This window comes from Pelodiscus sinensis, chromosome 30, assembly GCF_052426305.1.
Source record: "Pelodiscus sinensis isolate ZL-2025 chromosome 30, ASM5242630v1, whole genome shotgun sequence".
In the NCBI taxonomy this organism is placed as follows: Eukaryota; Metazoa; Chordata; order Testudines; family Trionychidae; genus Pelodiscus; species Pelodiscus sinensis.
The window spans coordinates 4,039,366-4,056,318 of NC_143081.1; the positions used below are offsets into that span (position 1 = coordinate 4,039,366).

Consider the following 16,953-nt stretch of genomic DNA (forward strand, 5'->3'; position numbering starts at 1 on the left):
ATTGGTGTTTTTAAACTATATGTTGGCAAACTGCTGGTTGGTGGGTTGTTCTTTCTGTGCCAAATGTGTTTTCAAAATAAATGTTCAATTCTGAGTTGGGGGAGGAAGTGATGGGGTTCGGCTAAAAGTATCTGGGATGGTTACAAAAAGGTGGAGTGTTTTTACCTGGGGTTTTTATTTTAAAAAAGCTGGCAGTAGGGGTTAAGTTGTGGGTGATTCAGGGGCTTATGCAAGAGATAAGTGGTTTTTAAAAAACAGTTTGTTGCATACCGCTGCTTTTAAAAAATAGAGTTGCAAATGGTTTTAAACCTGTTGTGGGGAGTTTTTGAAGGTGTGTGTGATGGAGTTTGACACAGACACAGGTGTGTTTTTAAAATAGATGTTGGTGTTAGGCCCTAGAGAATTGGGCCCAGTGCAGTTGTCTTAAGACAGATCAAGGAAAGAGGTTAACAAAAGTTCCTAAGTAGTCCCTGAGCAGGACTAGAGACATAGTTCAAGCAAGGGGGCACTCCCTACATACTTGCTTGAGTTGCAGAAGTAAAGTTAGTGAAAGGCTGCGCCTGTGATGGGAACAGCTAGTTTGAGAACTGATAAGGTAACTCCCTGTTTCTGTTCTCACCCTGATCTTAACGAACTGTCTCTGCCGTCTGTTGTTTTAACTCCCTGTCTCTTTGTTGTTCGGTACTTGCCTTCTGGGCTGATAAGAAAGCTGTTGACGTATTATGAATTGCTTAAGGCCATGAAGTATACTCATTAACACTAGAAGCTTCTAACTAATTAAGGGGAGGCTGAGATGCTTGGGCAAATGTCTTATGACACGACGGAACTGTCTATATAATCTTACTTGTTACTGAAATCAGAGCTGGTTCACTTAGGAGACGGGCCGCTCTCTATTGTAGTGTGCACTATTCAATAAAGAGCTTGTGATTAGATCTTGCTGGTGTTGCCTGTCTCTTTGCGGTCAGACAACGAACAGAGGCCGTCCGGGTTAAAGTCCCTGACATTGGCAAACTGCTGGTATAGAGGATAATGTAGCACTTTAAAGACTAACAAGATGGTTTATTAGATGATGAGCTTTCGTGGGCCAGACCCACTTCCTCAGATCAAGGAAGTGTGTCTGGCCCACGAAAGCTCATCATGTAATAAACCATCTTGATAGTCTTTGAAGTGCTACATTGTCCTGCATTTTGCTTCAGCTACCCCAGACTAACACGGCTACATTTCTATCACTATTCTACTGTGCTGGTATAGAGTGTTTGGTGGGTTGCTTTTTCTGTGCAAAATGTGATGTGTTAAATGCATGTGGGTTTTGAAAAGTATATGGCTGCAAACTTGGTTTGGTGTGTGTTATAAAGCTGCTGTTTAGTGTATGTGTGTGGAGGGAGGGGGAAGGGGCTGTGCAAGGCATAGGTGTAGGGTTTTTTTAAGTACGTGGTTTGTTGAAACTAACAAGGGGTTTTAAAAGCAGTTTCGGCTTTTATTCTGCAAAATGAGATGTATTTAAAACAATGTTGTGGGTTTTTTTTTTTTTTTAAGTGGTAGAAATAAACTCAAAACTGGTGTTTGTTGTACAGCCTGAAATGGATTATTTTGTTTTTAAAGCGATAACTTTTTAAATAGAAAAACACGCTAATGATTTTAAAGTTTACAAGAGGGTTTCATGTGTTTTATAATAATGTTGTTTGCTCCACAGTACAGTCAAAACATGAGAGGCCCTTAGACCAGAGGGAAAACGAGCTCAAAAGAAAAAGGAAAGAGACAGCTGAAAAGGAAAATTCCCCAGCATCAGTGACCGATGGATGGATGAAGACCAGTAAATATATTTTGCTTGTCGGTTTGGTTGTTCTGAGGTTTTAAGTAAATACACAGGTGTGGGTGAGAGCGATGTTAAGTTTGGTGTGTTGTTGTTGTGTTTTTACAAAAAAAAATGTTTTTCCCCCACCTCAAAGGCATGGACAACTTTTCTGACAATGCTGTAGTCAGAGCTACAAGGACACCTTCTCCAGAACCGCCAAAGAACCAGGAATCTGCTTTGAGACCCTTAACAACGCAAAACAGCACAAGAGTGCAGATGAAGCATCCGGGCGGTCCACACCTCACATACGTCAAACCCAAGGACAAAGCAAAAGACTCTGGTAAGAAACAACCATGCAACCACAACTCCAGTTCCTCAGCGGTCTCCGCCACACCATGCCCTGAGGAAACTGAGCAAAAACGCCCACATTCACAAACCCGGAGCACGCGCTCTACGGGTTCTGAACGTGCGCAAAACCACACACATTCACAAACCCGGAGCACGCGCTCTAGGGGTTGTGAATAAAAAACCAAGGACTGAAAATTCCTGTAATACCGAGGCATTGCAGCCACACAAACACAACTCCAGTTCCTCAGCGGCCACTGCCACACCAAGCCCTGAGGAAACTGTGAGCAAAAACGCCCACATTCACAAACCCGGAGCAGGCGCTCTAGGGGTTCTGAACGTGCGCAAAACCACACACATTCACAAACCCGGAGCAGGCGCTCTAGGGGTTGTGAATAAAAAACCAAGGACTGAAAACTCCTGTAATACCGAGGCATTGCAGCCACACAAACACAACTCCAGTTCCTCAGCGGCCACTGCCACACCAAGCCCTGAGAACTGTGAGAGAAAATGCCCACATTCACAAACCCGGAGCAGGCGCTCTAGGGGTTCTGAACGTGCGCAAAACCACACACATTCACAAACCCGGAGCACGCGCTCTAGGGGTTGTGAATAAAACACCAAGGACTGAAAACTCCTGCAATGCCGAGGTGTTGCAGCCACACAAACACAACTCCAGTTCCTCAGCGACTAATGCCACACCGAGCCCTGAGAACTGTGAGCAACGCTGTAGTCGGAGCTACAAGGACACCTCCTCCAGAACCGCCAAAGAACCAGGAATCTGCTTTGAGACCCTTAACAACGCAAACCAGCACGAGTGCAGATGAAGCATCCGAGCGGTCTGAACCTCACATACGTCGAACCCAAGGACAAAACAAAAGACTCAGGTAAGAAACAACCATGCAACCACAACTCCAGTTCCTCAGCGGTCACCGCCACACCATGCCCTGAGGAAACTGTGAGCAAAAACGCCCACATTCACAAACCCGGAGCAGGCGCTCTAGGGGTTGTGAAAAAAACACCCAGGACTGAAAACTCCTGTAATACCGAGGCATTGCAGCCACACAAACACAACTCCAGTTCCTCAGCGGCCACTGCCACACCAAGCCCTGAGGAAACTGAGCAAAAACGGCCACATTCACAAACCCGGAGCAGGCGCTCTAGGGGTTCTGAGCGTGCGCAAAACCACACACATTCACAAACCCGGAGCACGCGCTCTAGGGGTTGTGAATAAAACACCAAGGACTGAAAACTCCTGTAATGCTGAGGTATTGCAGCCACACAAACACAACTCCAGTTCCTCAGCGGCCACTGCCACACCAAGCCCTGAGAACTGTGAGAGAAAATGCCCACATTCACAAACCCGGAGCAGGCGCTCTAGGGGTTCTGACCGTGCGCAAAACCACACACATTCACAAACCCGGAGCACGCGCTCTAGGGGTTGTGAATAAAACACCAAGGACTGAAAACTCCTGCAATGCCGAGGTGTTGCTGCCACACAAACACAACTCCAGTTCCTCAGCGACTAATGCCACACCAAGCCCTGAGAACTGTGAGCAACGCTGTAGTCAGAGCTACAAGGACACCTCCTCCAGAACCGCCAAAGAACCAGGAATCTGCTTTGAGACCCTTAACAACGCAAACCAGCACGAGTGCAGATGAAGCATCCGGGTGGTCGGAACCTCACATACGTCAAACCCAAGGACAAAACAAAAGACTCAGGTAAGAAACAACCATGCAACCACAACTCCAGTTCCTCAGCGGTCACCGCCACACCATGCCCTGAGGAAACTGTGAGCAAAAACGCCCACATTCACAAACCCGGAGCAGGCGCTCTAGGGGTTGTGAAAAAAACACCCAGGACTGAAAACTCCTGTAATACCGAGGCATTGCAGCCACACAAACACAACTCCAGTTCCTCAGCGGCCACTGCCACACCAAGCCCTGAGGAAACTGTGAGCAAAAACGGCCACATTCACAAACCCGGAGCAGGCGCTCTAGGGGTTCTGAACGTGCGCAAAACCACACACATTCACAAACCCGGAGCACGCGCTCTAGGGGTTGTGAATAAAACACCAAGGACTGAAAACTCCTGTAATGCTGAGGTATTGCAGCCACACAAACACAACTCCAGTTCCTCAGCGGTCACTGCCACACCAAGCCCTGAGGAAACTGTGAGCAAAAACGCCCACATTCACAAACCCGGAGCACTCGATCTAGGGGTTGTGAATAAAAAACCAAGGCCTGACAAACGATTCTCCCAAAACCATAAGCTCATCACAGCTCCCCCATATTCTAGTATGGGGGAAGAGTTTGATGCTTCATTCAGAAAACTGAGGAACTCTGTATCCTCAGGGGGCCTAAAAGAAAGAGGGGGGACAGCATTTGGCGTATAAACGGGTGGCCTCCAATAAGTGCCAGGCCAAGATCACAGCAAATTTTTTAAAAAGGGCTAAAAAGGTGATGAGGAAAAAATACCAAAAAGAGATGCCCCCTGCTGGAGGCTCACAAAATGGCTTATCTGACCTGCGGGGTGGTGAGTCTGTAGACGGGTCGCTGGCTAGTCCTGATGAATTTCACGGAGACGGCTCTGACTCTGAAATAGCATCTGAGGCAGAAGATGCCCCTGATGGGCCCGTAGAGGAACCCTCAAGTGCCTGTGAAAATCCAGAGTTGTATATGGAGAGAGCGAGAAGTTGGCAACGTGAAGTACCTAGATTTGTGGGGTAAGTGTATTGTGAGGCATTTCATTTTGTCAATCTTGAGCAAATAAATTCAGTTAAACAGGTTATTGAAGCCATGCGTAGGGGAATACAGTAAGTTCTAGATGACGTTAATGGTAGGGTAGGCCCTGATGATTATGTTCAGTTACGTTTAGAGAGCCGTAATTTAACTAACCCTTTGTTTTCGGTCAGAAGGTCTAGGGACGAGCTGCCTGCTGAGGATTTTTTAAACAAGACCTCAAAGCTGTTACAGAGTAATAGAGAGTTGCACCTCAATGGAACATTGCGCCTTCTTGTGACCGTTGTAAAAAAACAGGGGTGGGGGTGCTTGTAGAGTTTTAAATTCTGTCCTCGTGAAAGGAGGAGTAACGGTAGTTCCGAATAGGAAGCCTAGTCCGAACTACCTAGTCCGTGCTGCGTGTAGCCGCGCGGCACGGAGTCCGCACTAATGGACATTTAAAAATGGCGGCGCCCGGCTTTATGCAAATTAAGCCCAGGAAATTCAAATCTCGGGCTTCATTTGCAACTCCGGTTGCCTACATTACCACCCTAGTTCAAAGTAGGGTGGTAGTGTAGACATACCCTAAGACAGTGGCTAAGGAAGGTATAAACACCAACGCGTACAATAGAGCGCATAACTTTTTTACGCTAATGATGTGGCACTGGCTCAACTAGGTCAATGCCAAGCCACCCCCTGAATTCTTCATGGCTGTCGTCCCTGGCGTTCTCTTCAATGCTTTGTATCGGTGTTGAGCAAAAACAAGGTGGGCCTGATTCGTCTTCCTTGTCCGATGCAATGCTGTCCTGGGTCTGAGGGTCAGCTAGAAAGGCATCGTCGAGCTGTCGAGAAATTGCCAGAAAGAAATAATGTAAGACGCTCTGGTCATTTTTTTTTAAAGTTTACTAAATCGTGGTTTCCTAACCCCATGATGCCCCAACTTCGATGTTTCATTGATCTGTTTGGCTTCTCTTCCATGCATCTTCTCCAACTTCTGGGAGCCGTGGTCACCTTCCTCCTGCAGGCCATCTAGCTCGTCGGGCTGCTTCGTGAGCGGTTGGGTTTCGGCGTCAGATTCCGGTGTATCCATCAGTGGCTGGGCCAAAGGGCTCCCTTCAACTTCTCCTTCCTCCTCGAAACTGTTGCTGATGTAGCGCTTTCTTCTCAGCACCAAAACAAAGTTGGTGAAAAGCCATGTTTCCACTCAGGGTTTGCATGCTCTCTGAAACGCACTCTTGGAACCAGATGGCCTCCTTTTGTGTGGCGCTAGAACTTATGGGGAAGTGCTATGCTCTGATTGGCAGAGGGTGTCATGGGAAGCTCTTAGAGGGGTCACACGACCCACTTCTGGTCTGGTCAATGGGTCCTGGAACTGCCCCCCCCCCGATTGGTCAAAGCAGCTTGCAGGGTGGTCCCACAGGGAAAAAAAACCCTTCCTGATTGGTAGAGGGAGGCGGGGCGAGTCCTTAGAGGGTCACATGACACCCCTTACTTCCGGTCACCTGTCCCTCTTGACCCCGGATGTGTTACCCCCAAGGGCGGGACTTCTGGTGACAGGGGGCGGGACTAATGTTTGATTGATGGTAGGGCCCTTGTACTACTTCTCCATTTTAGAACTCACTCCTCAAAATTCAATTCAGGCATAAGAGAGGAAATGAAACTGAGACAATGCCCAGACCAGTCATGACCCCATGTTGTGAGCAGTACCAGGAGTAACCACAGTCCCCTATGTGTGTGTTGGTGCGTGGGAGATGCAAGGGGAGGGCAGTGTGTGTTTGTGAGACTTTCAGAGACACACACAATGTGAGAGAATGGTAGAGATTTGAATTGCCAAGATCCCTCCATCCCCCTCTGTGTGGAGATGGGGTACAGGCGTAGAAGGGGAGGGACACACTGACATCAGCACCCCCTCTTCTCCTTTCCGGGCAGGTTGTGGGAGGGAGGAGTCTCCCAGGGGGGCCGCTCCAAGGCAGGAGCATCAGGACAGTGGGTGGAAGGGCAACTGAAGTATCGGTGCTTGATAGCTTGGCATCCAAACCAGTCAGGATCCCCCTGACGGACCAGGAGGGATTGGTTGCAACTTGGGAGGTGAAAGGCGATGGAGGTGAAAGATCCCGAAATGGTCACATCCTTGATCCTAAGGAGAGGCAGGAGCAGCAGAATACGGCCCTGTGACGTAGTGAATACCAGAATACGGCCCTTGCTGGTTGCTATGCTGGGCAGTGGGCTGTGGGCGACCTCTGCTGTCTGTAGCATGGCCCAGCAGGGCAGGGGGTGAGTCATTATACAAAGGGGGCTCCAAACCTGTCTGACCAGCTACCCCCCAGGGAGAGAAAGAAAGGAAGCTGAAATGCTGCCCCTGGCTAGGGGGCAGGGCTGGAAGGTTAGTTTCAGTCTGGGAAGCAGGGGAGAAGGAGCTAGGGAGGGGGCTGGGATTGTAGGGCCCAGCCACCCCCCATCTCAAGGGGGGGGTACTGAGGCCTCCTAGCCCCAGTTGTTATAACCAGATTACCTCTCTATTGCTTCTCCAGGATACAGCACTGCAAACTCCTTCTATTCTACTGGCCGGTGGAGTCTGTTCGTGCCATTACGGGGGTGCAGGAGACGGGAAAAACCCAACGCGCCGTCACAGGCCCGAAGATGTCAACGCAGCAGGGACGTCCCCATGCAGAGAAATTGGGAGGGCTGACGGAGTGCTGAAGATCGGGCTGCTTCTCATGAAGCCAATACGGAAGTCTCAACTGATGTGGGGGGTGGGGCTTATCGGCCAGGGTTACCCTCTGTCAGGGCCCATCCCATCTTATTTTCTCTGCACATACAGCATATCACACCTCCCATTGGCCAAGGATCAACCTTCCTAACCCATGAGAGCTGCGATTGCCTGTTCCTTCAGAGGCACATAAGTGATCCATGGGGAGGGAATGGAGGTGACCCCTGGTGCATTGCCACAGATTAATTGCCGACCCCTGGCTTAGCTCTTACAGTGTAGGAGGAGTCCTTGAACAGACTCAGACAGACAGACGCATGAACCTCTACAATATAGAGCTCCATGATTGGGGGAGAGATTTATACAAGACTGGCCATGTAAGGGGTCATTGGAAGCGTGAGGATGGGCCCAATAGGATATGTCCTATTTCTGAGCGTGTGTCATCTTTCTGTCTGAGGAGAGGAGTACGGACAATGAATCTGTATTTCAAATACAGGACATGGATCTAACCCACGACCAGCGGGGGAGCGAGAGAGAGCCGATGGGCCGTCAACCAAGACAATGGACCATGCCAGAGCTCAGCCTTCTTAGGAACCATTCAGACAACCTGTGAGTAATGGCAGCTGTCACTCGGCAAATCACACGAGAGCATGTGACCAGACCACAGGACATTGAATTTCCTTTAGATCCCCACACATCCATTGTAGATCTATCCACGTCAATAGAGATCTATTCTAGTTTACTCTAGAACACCACACATCCATTCTAGATCCATCACATTCCATCGGGATCTTTTCTACTTTCTTCTAGTTTCCCAAACATCCATCCTAGCCCCATCCCTGTCCAGAAAGATCTATTGTAGTTTCCTCAGGATTCTCATGCATCGTTCTAGACTCTTCTCCCCAATCTGGCCAGTGCTGGACCCACCTGAACAGGGCTCCACAGCCCTTTGGAATGTGGGCCAGGAGCATCCGAGACTAGCCCCTGTGGGAGATGGGATGCAGAAATGGCTGGACCTGTGATGCTCACTGCTATGTGTGTGCACATGCGCCCCGCTTCCACCCCCAACAGGGAGAGGATTCTGTTAAGTTTGGTCCTGCTTTGGGCATGGGGCTGGACTCGGTGACCTTCTAAGGTCTCTTCCTGCCCTAGAGTTCTATGGCTCTATGGAAGGAAATCTCATGCAACGAACGGAGGCCGTCCGGGGTAAAGTCCCTGACATTGGCAAACTGCTGGAATAGAGTGTTTGGTGGGTTGCTTTTTCTGTGCAAAATGTGATGTGTTAAATGCATGTGGGTTTTGAAAAGTATATGGCTGCCAACTTGATTTAGTGTGTGTTATAAAGCTGCTGTTTAGTGTGTGTGGAGGGAGGGGGAAGGGACTGTGCAAGGCATAAGTGTAGGGTTTTTTACAGTACTTGGTTTGTTGAAACTAACAAGGAGTTTTAAAAGCAGTTTTGGCTTTTATTCTGCAAGATGAGAGGTATTTAAAAAAATTTCGTGGGGTTTTTTTTTTAAGTGGTAGAAATAAACTCAAAACTGGTGTTTGTTGTACAGCCTGAAATGGGTTATTTTGTTTTTAAAGCGATAACTTTTTAAATAGAAAAACACGCTAATGATTTTAAAGTTTACAAGAGGGTTTCATGTGTTTTATAATAATGTTGTTTGCTCCACAGTACAGTCAAAACGTGAGAGGTCCTTAAACCAGAGGGAAAACGAGCTCAAAAGAAAAAGGAGAGAGACAGCTGAAAAGGAAAATTCACCAGCATCAGTGACCGACGGATCGATGAAGCCCAGTAAATATATTTTGCTTGTCGGTTTGGTTGTTCTGAGGTTTTAAGTAAATACACAGGTGTGGGTGAGAGAGATAGTAAAGTTCAGATGTGTTGTTGTGTTTTTACAAAAAAAAATGTTTTTCCCCCACCTCACAGGCATGGACAACTTTTCTGACAATGCTGTAGTCAGAGCTACAAGGACACCTCCTCCAGAACCGCCAAAGAACCAGGAATCTGCTTTGACACACTTAACAACGCAAAACGGCACAAGAGTGCAGATGAAGCATCCGGGTGGTCCGAACCTCACATACGTCAAACCCAAGGACAAAACAAAAGACTCTGGTAAGAAACAACCATGCAACCACAACTCCAGTTCCTCAGCGGTCTCCGCCACACCAAGCCCTGAGGAAACTGTGAGCAAAAACGCCCACATTCACAAACCCGGAGCAGGCGCTCTAGGGGTTCTGAACGTGCGCAAAACCACACATTCACAAACCCGGAGCACGCGCTCTAGGGGTTGTGAATAAAAAACCAAGGAGTGAAAACTCCTGTAATGCCGAGGTATTGCAGCCACACAAACACAACTCCAGTTCCTCAGCGGCCACTGCCACACCAAGCCCTGAGGAAACTGTGAGTGAAAACGCCCACATTCACAAACCCGGAGCACGCGCTCTAGGGGTTCTGAACGTGCGCAAAACCACACACATTCACAAACCCGGAGCACGCGCTCTAGGGGTTCTGAACGTGCGCAAAACCACACACATTCACAAACCAGGAGCACGCGCTCTAGGGGTTGTGAATAAAACACCAAGGACTGAAAACTCCTGTAATGCCGAGGTATTGCAGCCACACAAACACAACTCCAGTTCCTCAGCGGCCACTGCCACACCAAGCCCTGAGGAAACTGTGAGCAAAAACGCCCACATTCACAAACCCGGAGCAGGCGCTCTAGGGGTTCTGAACGTGGGCAAAACCACACACATTCACAAACCCGGAGCACGTGCTCTAGGGGTTGTGAATAAAAAACCAAGGAGTGAAAACTCCTGTAATGCCGAGGTATTGCAGCCACACAAACACAACTCCAGTTCCTCAGCGGCCACTGCCACACCAAGCCCTGAGGAAACTGTGTGAAAACGCCCACATTCACAAACCCGGAGCACGCGCTCTAGGGGTTCTGAACGTGCGCAAAACCACACACATTCACAAACCAGGAGCACGCGCTCTAGGGGTTGTGAATAAAACACCAAGGACTGAAAACTCCTGTAATGCTGAGGTATTGCAGCCACACAAACACAACTCCAGTTCCTCAGTGGCTACTGCCTCACCAAGCCCTGAGAACTGTGAGCAATGCTGTAGTCAGAGCTACAAGGACACCTCTTCCAGAACCGCCGAAGAACCAGGAATCTGCTTTGAGACACTTAACAACGCAAAACGGCACAAGAGTGCAGATGAAGCATCCGGGCGGTCCGAAACTCAGATACGTCAAACCCACGGAGAGAACAAAAGACTCAGGTAAGAAACAACCATGCAACCATAACTCCAGTTCCTCAGCGGTCACCGCCACACCATGCCCTGAGAACTGTGAGCAAAAACGCCCACATTCACAAACCTGGAGCAGGCTCTCTAGGGGTTCTGAACGTGCGCAAAACCACACACATTCACAAACCAGGAGCACGTGCTCTAGGGGTTGTGAATAAAAAACCAAGGAGTGAAAACTCCTGTAATGCCGAGGTATTGCAGCCACACAAACACAACTCCAGTTCCTCAGTGGCTACTGCCACACCAAGCCCTGAGAACTGTGAGCAAAAACGCCCACATTCACAAACCCGGAGCACGCGCTCTAGGGGTTGTGAATAAAAAACCAAGGACTGAAAACTCCTGCAATGCCGAGGTATTGCAGCCACACAAACACAACTCCAGTTCCTCAGTGGCTACTGCCACACCAAGCCCTGAGAACTGTGAGCAAAAATGCCCACATTCACAAACCCGGAGCACGCGCTCTAGGGGTTCTGAACGTGCGCAAAACCAAACACATTCACAAACCCGGAGCACGCGCTCTAGGGGTTGTGAATAAAAAACCAAGGACTGACAAACCATTCTCCCAAAACCATAAGCTCATCGCAGCTCCCCCATATTCTAATATGGGGGAAGAGTTTGATGCTTCATTCAGAAAACTGAGGAACTCTGTATCCTCAGGGGGCCTAAAAGAAAGAGGGGGGGACATGATTTGGCGGATAAACGGGTGGCCTCCAAAAAGTTCCAGGCCAAGATCACTGCAAAATTTTTAAAAAGGGCTAAAAAGGTGATGAGGAAAAAATACCAAAAAGAGATGCCCCTGCTGGAGGCTCACAAAATGGCTTATCTGACCTGCGGGGTGGTGAGTCTGTATACGGGTCCTTGGCTAGTCCTGATGACTTGCACAGAGACCGCTCTGACTCTGAAATAGCATCTGAGGTAGAAGATGCCCCTGATGGGCCCGAAGAGGAACCCTCAAGTGCCTGTGAAAATCCAGAGTTGTATGTGGAGAGAGCGAGAAGTTGGCAACGTGAAGTACCTAGATTTGTGGGGTAAGTGTATTGCGAGGAATTTCGTTTTGTCAATCTTGAGCAAATAAATTCAGCTGAACAGGGTATTGAAGCCACACGTAGGGGAATACGGTTAGTTCTAGATGACGTTAATGGTAGGGTAGGCCCTGATGATTATGTTCAGTTACGTTTAGAGAGCCGTAATTTAACTAACCCTTTGTTTTCGGTCAGAAGGTCTAGGGACGAGCTGACTGCTGAGGGTTTTTTAAGCCAGACCTCAAAGCTGTTCCAGAGAAATAGAGAGTTGCACCTCAATGGAACATTGCGCCTCGTTGTGACAGTTGTAAAAAACAGGGGTGGGAGGTGCTCGTAGAATTTAAAACTTTATCCTTAGTATTTAAATTATTCATAAAAGAGACCATGTTTAGTAGACCTGGCTTACACCCGTACCAGTCTGTTTTGCGGGCGGGCTCTTGGCCGTCCTGTCCGATCGTAAACCTACAGATGCCGAATTGTTAGAGGGGGCGAGAAAGCTTCACGAGAAACTGGGGTGGTCAGATGGAAAAAAAGGTTCTGCTTAGCGACGTATCAAGGTTTGAACAGCATTTAGGAGTTAACATACAGGTGGTGCTGTATACGGCGAAAGGCAGCTGGGGCTTTTTTAAACCGGGGGGGTCCGGTGTACCCCAAGACTTATTTTATCCTGTTGCACGATGAGCATTACTATGGGGTTCTGGATGCGAAAAAGTTGTTCGGAGCGAAAAATGATTGTGTGTTTTGCCACACCGTGTACAGTCACGACCACTCTTGCAGGTATAGTTGCCGCCTCTGCTTGAGCGGAGCGTGCTCAGACAGCGTGGGCGTGCCGCTGAGGTGTCCTAGCTGTAGACTATTTTGTCGATCCAAAGAGTGCTTAGTCAGACACATAGACTGCGCATGGAAAAAATGAGTCGTATGTCTGTCTAAAACTTTGTGTGATGTGTGTCAGCCTGACGTGGACTGACGGCTGAGGCCCCGCCTGTCAGCACCAGGGTCCGAGTTTCTCCGTCAGTCATATCGCATCTCCCCGGGACACGCCCCCTCCCTCCCACACACACACACACTTCCACTCTCTCTTGCAGCGGGGCGGGAGGAGACGCGGAGCAGGGGGAGCCGGGTCAGTTTCTGGACACGAGAAGGATCCGTGTCCAGGCCGAGGGAGGAGACATCGGGGAGCTGCCTGTAGTGCGCGGGGCAGCCCCAGGAAACCCCGGAGCCGCAAGATGCCAGACCCACCTTCCTCAAATCCACTTGCGGAAGAAAATTGGCACAACCATATATACCAAAAGGATACATTAAAAAAAAAGTGCACACGTATGATATAGACAAATCAGATTTTAGAACAGAGGGATGATGAGGGGGGAGGTTAATGTCTATGCGATAATAATATTGGGGTGATAACTGAGGAAGCTATCTTTGTAATGGGTGAGATAATTAGCATCTTTGTTAAGGCCCATTCGTAAAGTGTCAAATTTAGGCATGAATAACAATTCAGAGGCTTCCCTTTGTAGTGTGTTAAAGCCTCTTTGAAGCAGGATGCAGGTAGTAAGCTTGTTGAGACAATGTCTACACTGGTTGAAAGGGTTGATCGTACCCTTCTGGTATATACGGTCATGCCAATTTTTTTCCATAATTTGATCTGAGAAGGTGGGTCCGGCCCACGAAAACTCATCACCTAATAAACCATCTTGTTAGTCTTTAAAGTGCCACATAGTCTGGTCTTACTGAAACAAAAGTCAGAACTAACTCGGCTACATCTCTATCACTATAAAAGCAATAGAACAGCATGAATAATTAAGCACACCTACCTGAGCTGTGACTTTATTATGTGAAGTGTCCGTTATACACATGTGATTGCGATTTACAATAAATGCTTATAAAAAAATTACAATTGATTATAACGGTAGCTAGGATTGCGCGACCAGGAACAGCTAACAGGAGAGTTTGGAGAGGGAGTTCTCCAGGTAAAAGAGGAGTAAAAATGGGACCCTTGTGGTAAGTGGCTGTCTGGAGTGTGTGTTTGTGTATGGGGGAGTTATTTGTAGTGTGCTGAGCTTGTGGGTGGTTGGTTGGTTGGTTTGTCTGTTTGAAGGAGCTTCTAAAAGTTTTGAAATCTAGAAGCCTCTGTTAATTGGCTGAGCCTCTGTCAGGGGGAGGGGCTACCAGAGCTATATAAGCCTGTCACTCAGTGGCCAGGAAGAGTGCGACCAGGAACAGCTAACAGGAGATTTTGGAGAGGGAGTTTAGAGGGCACTTGTGACCTTCTTCAAAACATAATTCTGACAATCTATATTCCAGAGGTTTAAACAGAATCCCAGTTTACACTTTAATTTATTCATTAAAAAAATGGAGACAGAAGCCCAGCAGCAGAGTGGGGGCTATCCTGTTTATTGTGTCGAGTGTAACATGTATGATTACCTGCCCTGTGGGCGGGTGGCGTATGTGTGCACCCGTTGCAAGGAGCTCCTGACCCTCAGAGACCGAGTTCGGGCTTTGGAGGTCAGGGTGGCTGAACTGGAGGAGCTAAGGGAGGTAGAGAGCTATGTTGATGAGACTTTCCGGGACACTGTAGTACTGTCCCACCTCCAGTCTGAGAGCCCCAGTGCTCTTAAGGAGGATGAAAGTCTCAAGGGAACAGAGCATTTAATGGGAGCAGAGGGAAACCATCCCGTAGTTGGGACCCTCCTCCCAGAGGATGTTGCGGTATCCTCTCGCACTGAGGATACCTTTGAGGGGGAGGGAATACCAGTTAGGAAGAGGCAGGTGTTAGTAGTGGGTGATTCGATCGTTAGAAACACAGATAGCTGGGTTTGTGATGACCGGGAGAACCGTATGGTCACTTGCCTGCCTGGTGCGAAGGTTGCGGATCTCTCCAGGCATCTAGATAGACTTATGTGTAGTGCTGGGGAGGAGCCGGTGGTCGTGGTACATGTAGGTAGCAATGACGTAGGGAAGGGTAGGAGAGATGTCCTGGAGGCCAAATTTAGGCTGCTAGGAAAGAGACTGAAATCCAGGACCTCTATGGGTACGTCTAGACGACCGCGTTTTGTCGACAGTATCTGTCGCCAAAACTTCTGTCGACAAAGCGCGTCCAGACTACGGAAGCTATAGACAAAACTTTTTGCTTTGTCGACAGAGCGCGTCCAGGATGCTCTGTCGACAGAAGAAAGTACCCGGAACTCCTTTGCCAGGTCACAGGGGCAGCATGTACTTCCTGGTGCTGCTGCCTGCACTTTGCTAAAAGGAACACCCCCCCGACTAGCCCTTGCTCTGCTGCTGCAGCTGCCTAGAGGGATAGCAAAGGTTCTGCAGTGCCTGTGTGGAGTGCCCTGCTTCCTGGCACAGCACAGCTGTGTGGGGTTTTTTTGTTGGAAAGTTTTTCCTAACCTTCGTTTACCATGGAGCGAGAGCTTCCCCTGGCCAGGCGCTGGCCCCACTCCACGGTGCTTCAAATGCTGCTGCAGCTGCATGAGATGATCATGCTGTTAATGCCTGGTCCGGAACCTGAGCCCAGACGGGAGCCGCTCCTTCAGGATGCAGCAGCCTACACCACTCCCCCCAACCTCCCGTCAACCACCGCGTTGAGCTGGTGGTGGTGGGGGGGAGGGGTGTCTGCTTCTTCCTCGAGATCTTCCCCCTCTCCCCCAGTCCCGGGCTGGGTGGGTGCCCGAGAACCGCCCTCCACCTCCTTGCACAGGAGTCCAGGCCCGCTCCCGGCTAGAAAAAGTTCCTGCCTCCGAACTTTTTCCCGGACAGGCGATGTTGGAGGAGGGAAACAAGTACGGACGGGTGGGACCGGCTCGTAATGGAGCAGTGGGATGATCAGGCTTGGCTCCAAAACTTTAGGATGCGGAAGTCCACCTTCCTGGAGCTTTGCAACTGGCTTGCCCCCACGCTGCAACGAGAGGACACCCACCTGCGCCCTGCCATCCCGCTGGAGAAGAGGGTTGCTATTGCCCTCTGGAAGCTGGCCACTCCTGATAGCTACCGGTCAGTGGGACACCAGTTTGGTGTGGGGAGATCAATTGTTGGTGCTGTGTTGATGGAGGTAAGTCCCTTGGGGATGGGGGGAGGGCAGTCCGTAAGGGGACTGTAACCAAAAAGGGTGGGTGGGGGGCAATGGAGGGGAGGTGGTGGAGGGCTCCTGTGCCTTACACCATCATACTACTAGGAGCAATCACTGGGGGGGGGGGGGTCGGCAAAGGACTTAGGCAACCCCTCTTACTTCATACTCTGTGTTTGTTTGTGTGTGTCTATTTTTGCAGGTGGTGAGGGTCATCAACTCAGAGCTGCTGAATCGGATTGTCCGCCTCGGAGACCTAGACACGATCATGGCTGGTTTTGCAGGGCTGGGATTCCCAAACTGCGGAGGAGCGCCCGATAGAACGCACATTCCCATCCGTGCCCCACCCCATCGAGCCGCCCGGTTTATCAACAGGAAAGGGTACTTTTCCATGGTGCTGCAGGCCCTGGTTGACCACCGTGGACTATTTACGGACCTGTGTGTGGGGTGGTCGGGCCGGGCACATGATGCTCGGATCTTCCGCAATTCACACCTGTACGAAAGGCTGCAGACAGGAACCTTCTTCCCCCAGCGAACCTCTGCTATTGGGGACGTAGGGATGCCGGTCTGCATTGTGGGTGATGCGGCGTACCCCCTCATGCCCTGGCTTATGAAGCCATACACAGGGCATCTGACCCCGAGCAAGGAAGTGTTCAATGCGCACCTGACACGCGCCCGTTTACAGGTAGAATGCGCATTTGGCCGGTTGAAGGGAAGGTTTAGGTGTCTGCTAACTCGCCTTGACATGGGGGAACACAATATCCCAGAGGTGGTGGCAGCATGTTGCATCCTCCACAACCTGGTGGAGAGCAAAGGGGAGGCCTTCCTCCCAGGTTGGGGGCCAATGGCTGAAGTGGAGGGCAGGTGGTTTGCGCAGCCTCGGACAGCTGCCGTTGGCCAAGCCCATCCGGCGGGGGTTCGCATCCGGGAGGCTCTGCATGAGCGCTTCTCAGCTGGAGCCCTATGACTCCCCAAGGTATCCCC

The 16,953-nt window shown here is 49.7% G+C and overlaps 1 pseudogene; it reads left to right on the forward strand.

Moving 5' to 3' along the window:
* The first annotated feature begins 1,951 nt into the window (after nt 1-1,951).
* LOC149521020 (uncharacterized) lies at nt 1,952-12,448 on the forward strand (annotated as a pseudogene).
* The last annotated feature ends 4,505 nt before the right edge of the window (nt 12,449-16,953 follow it).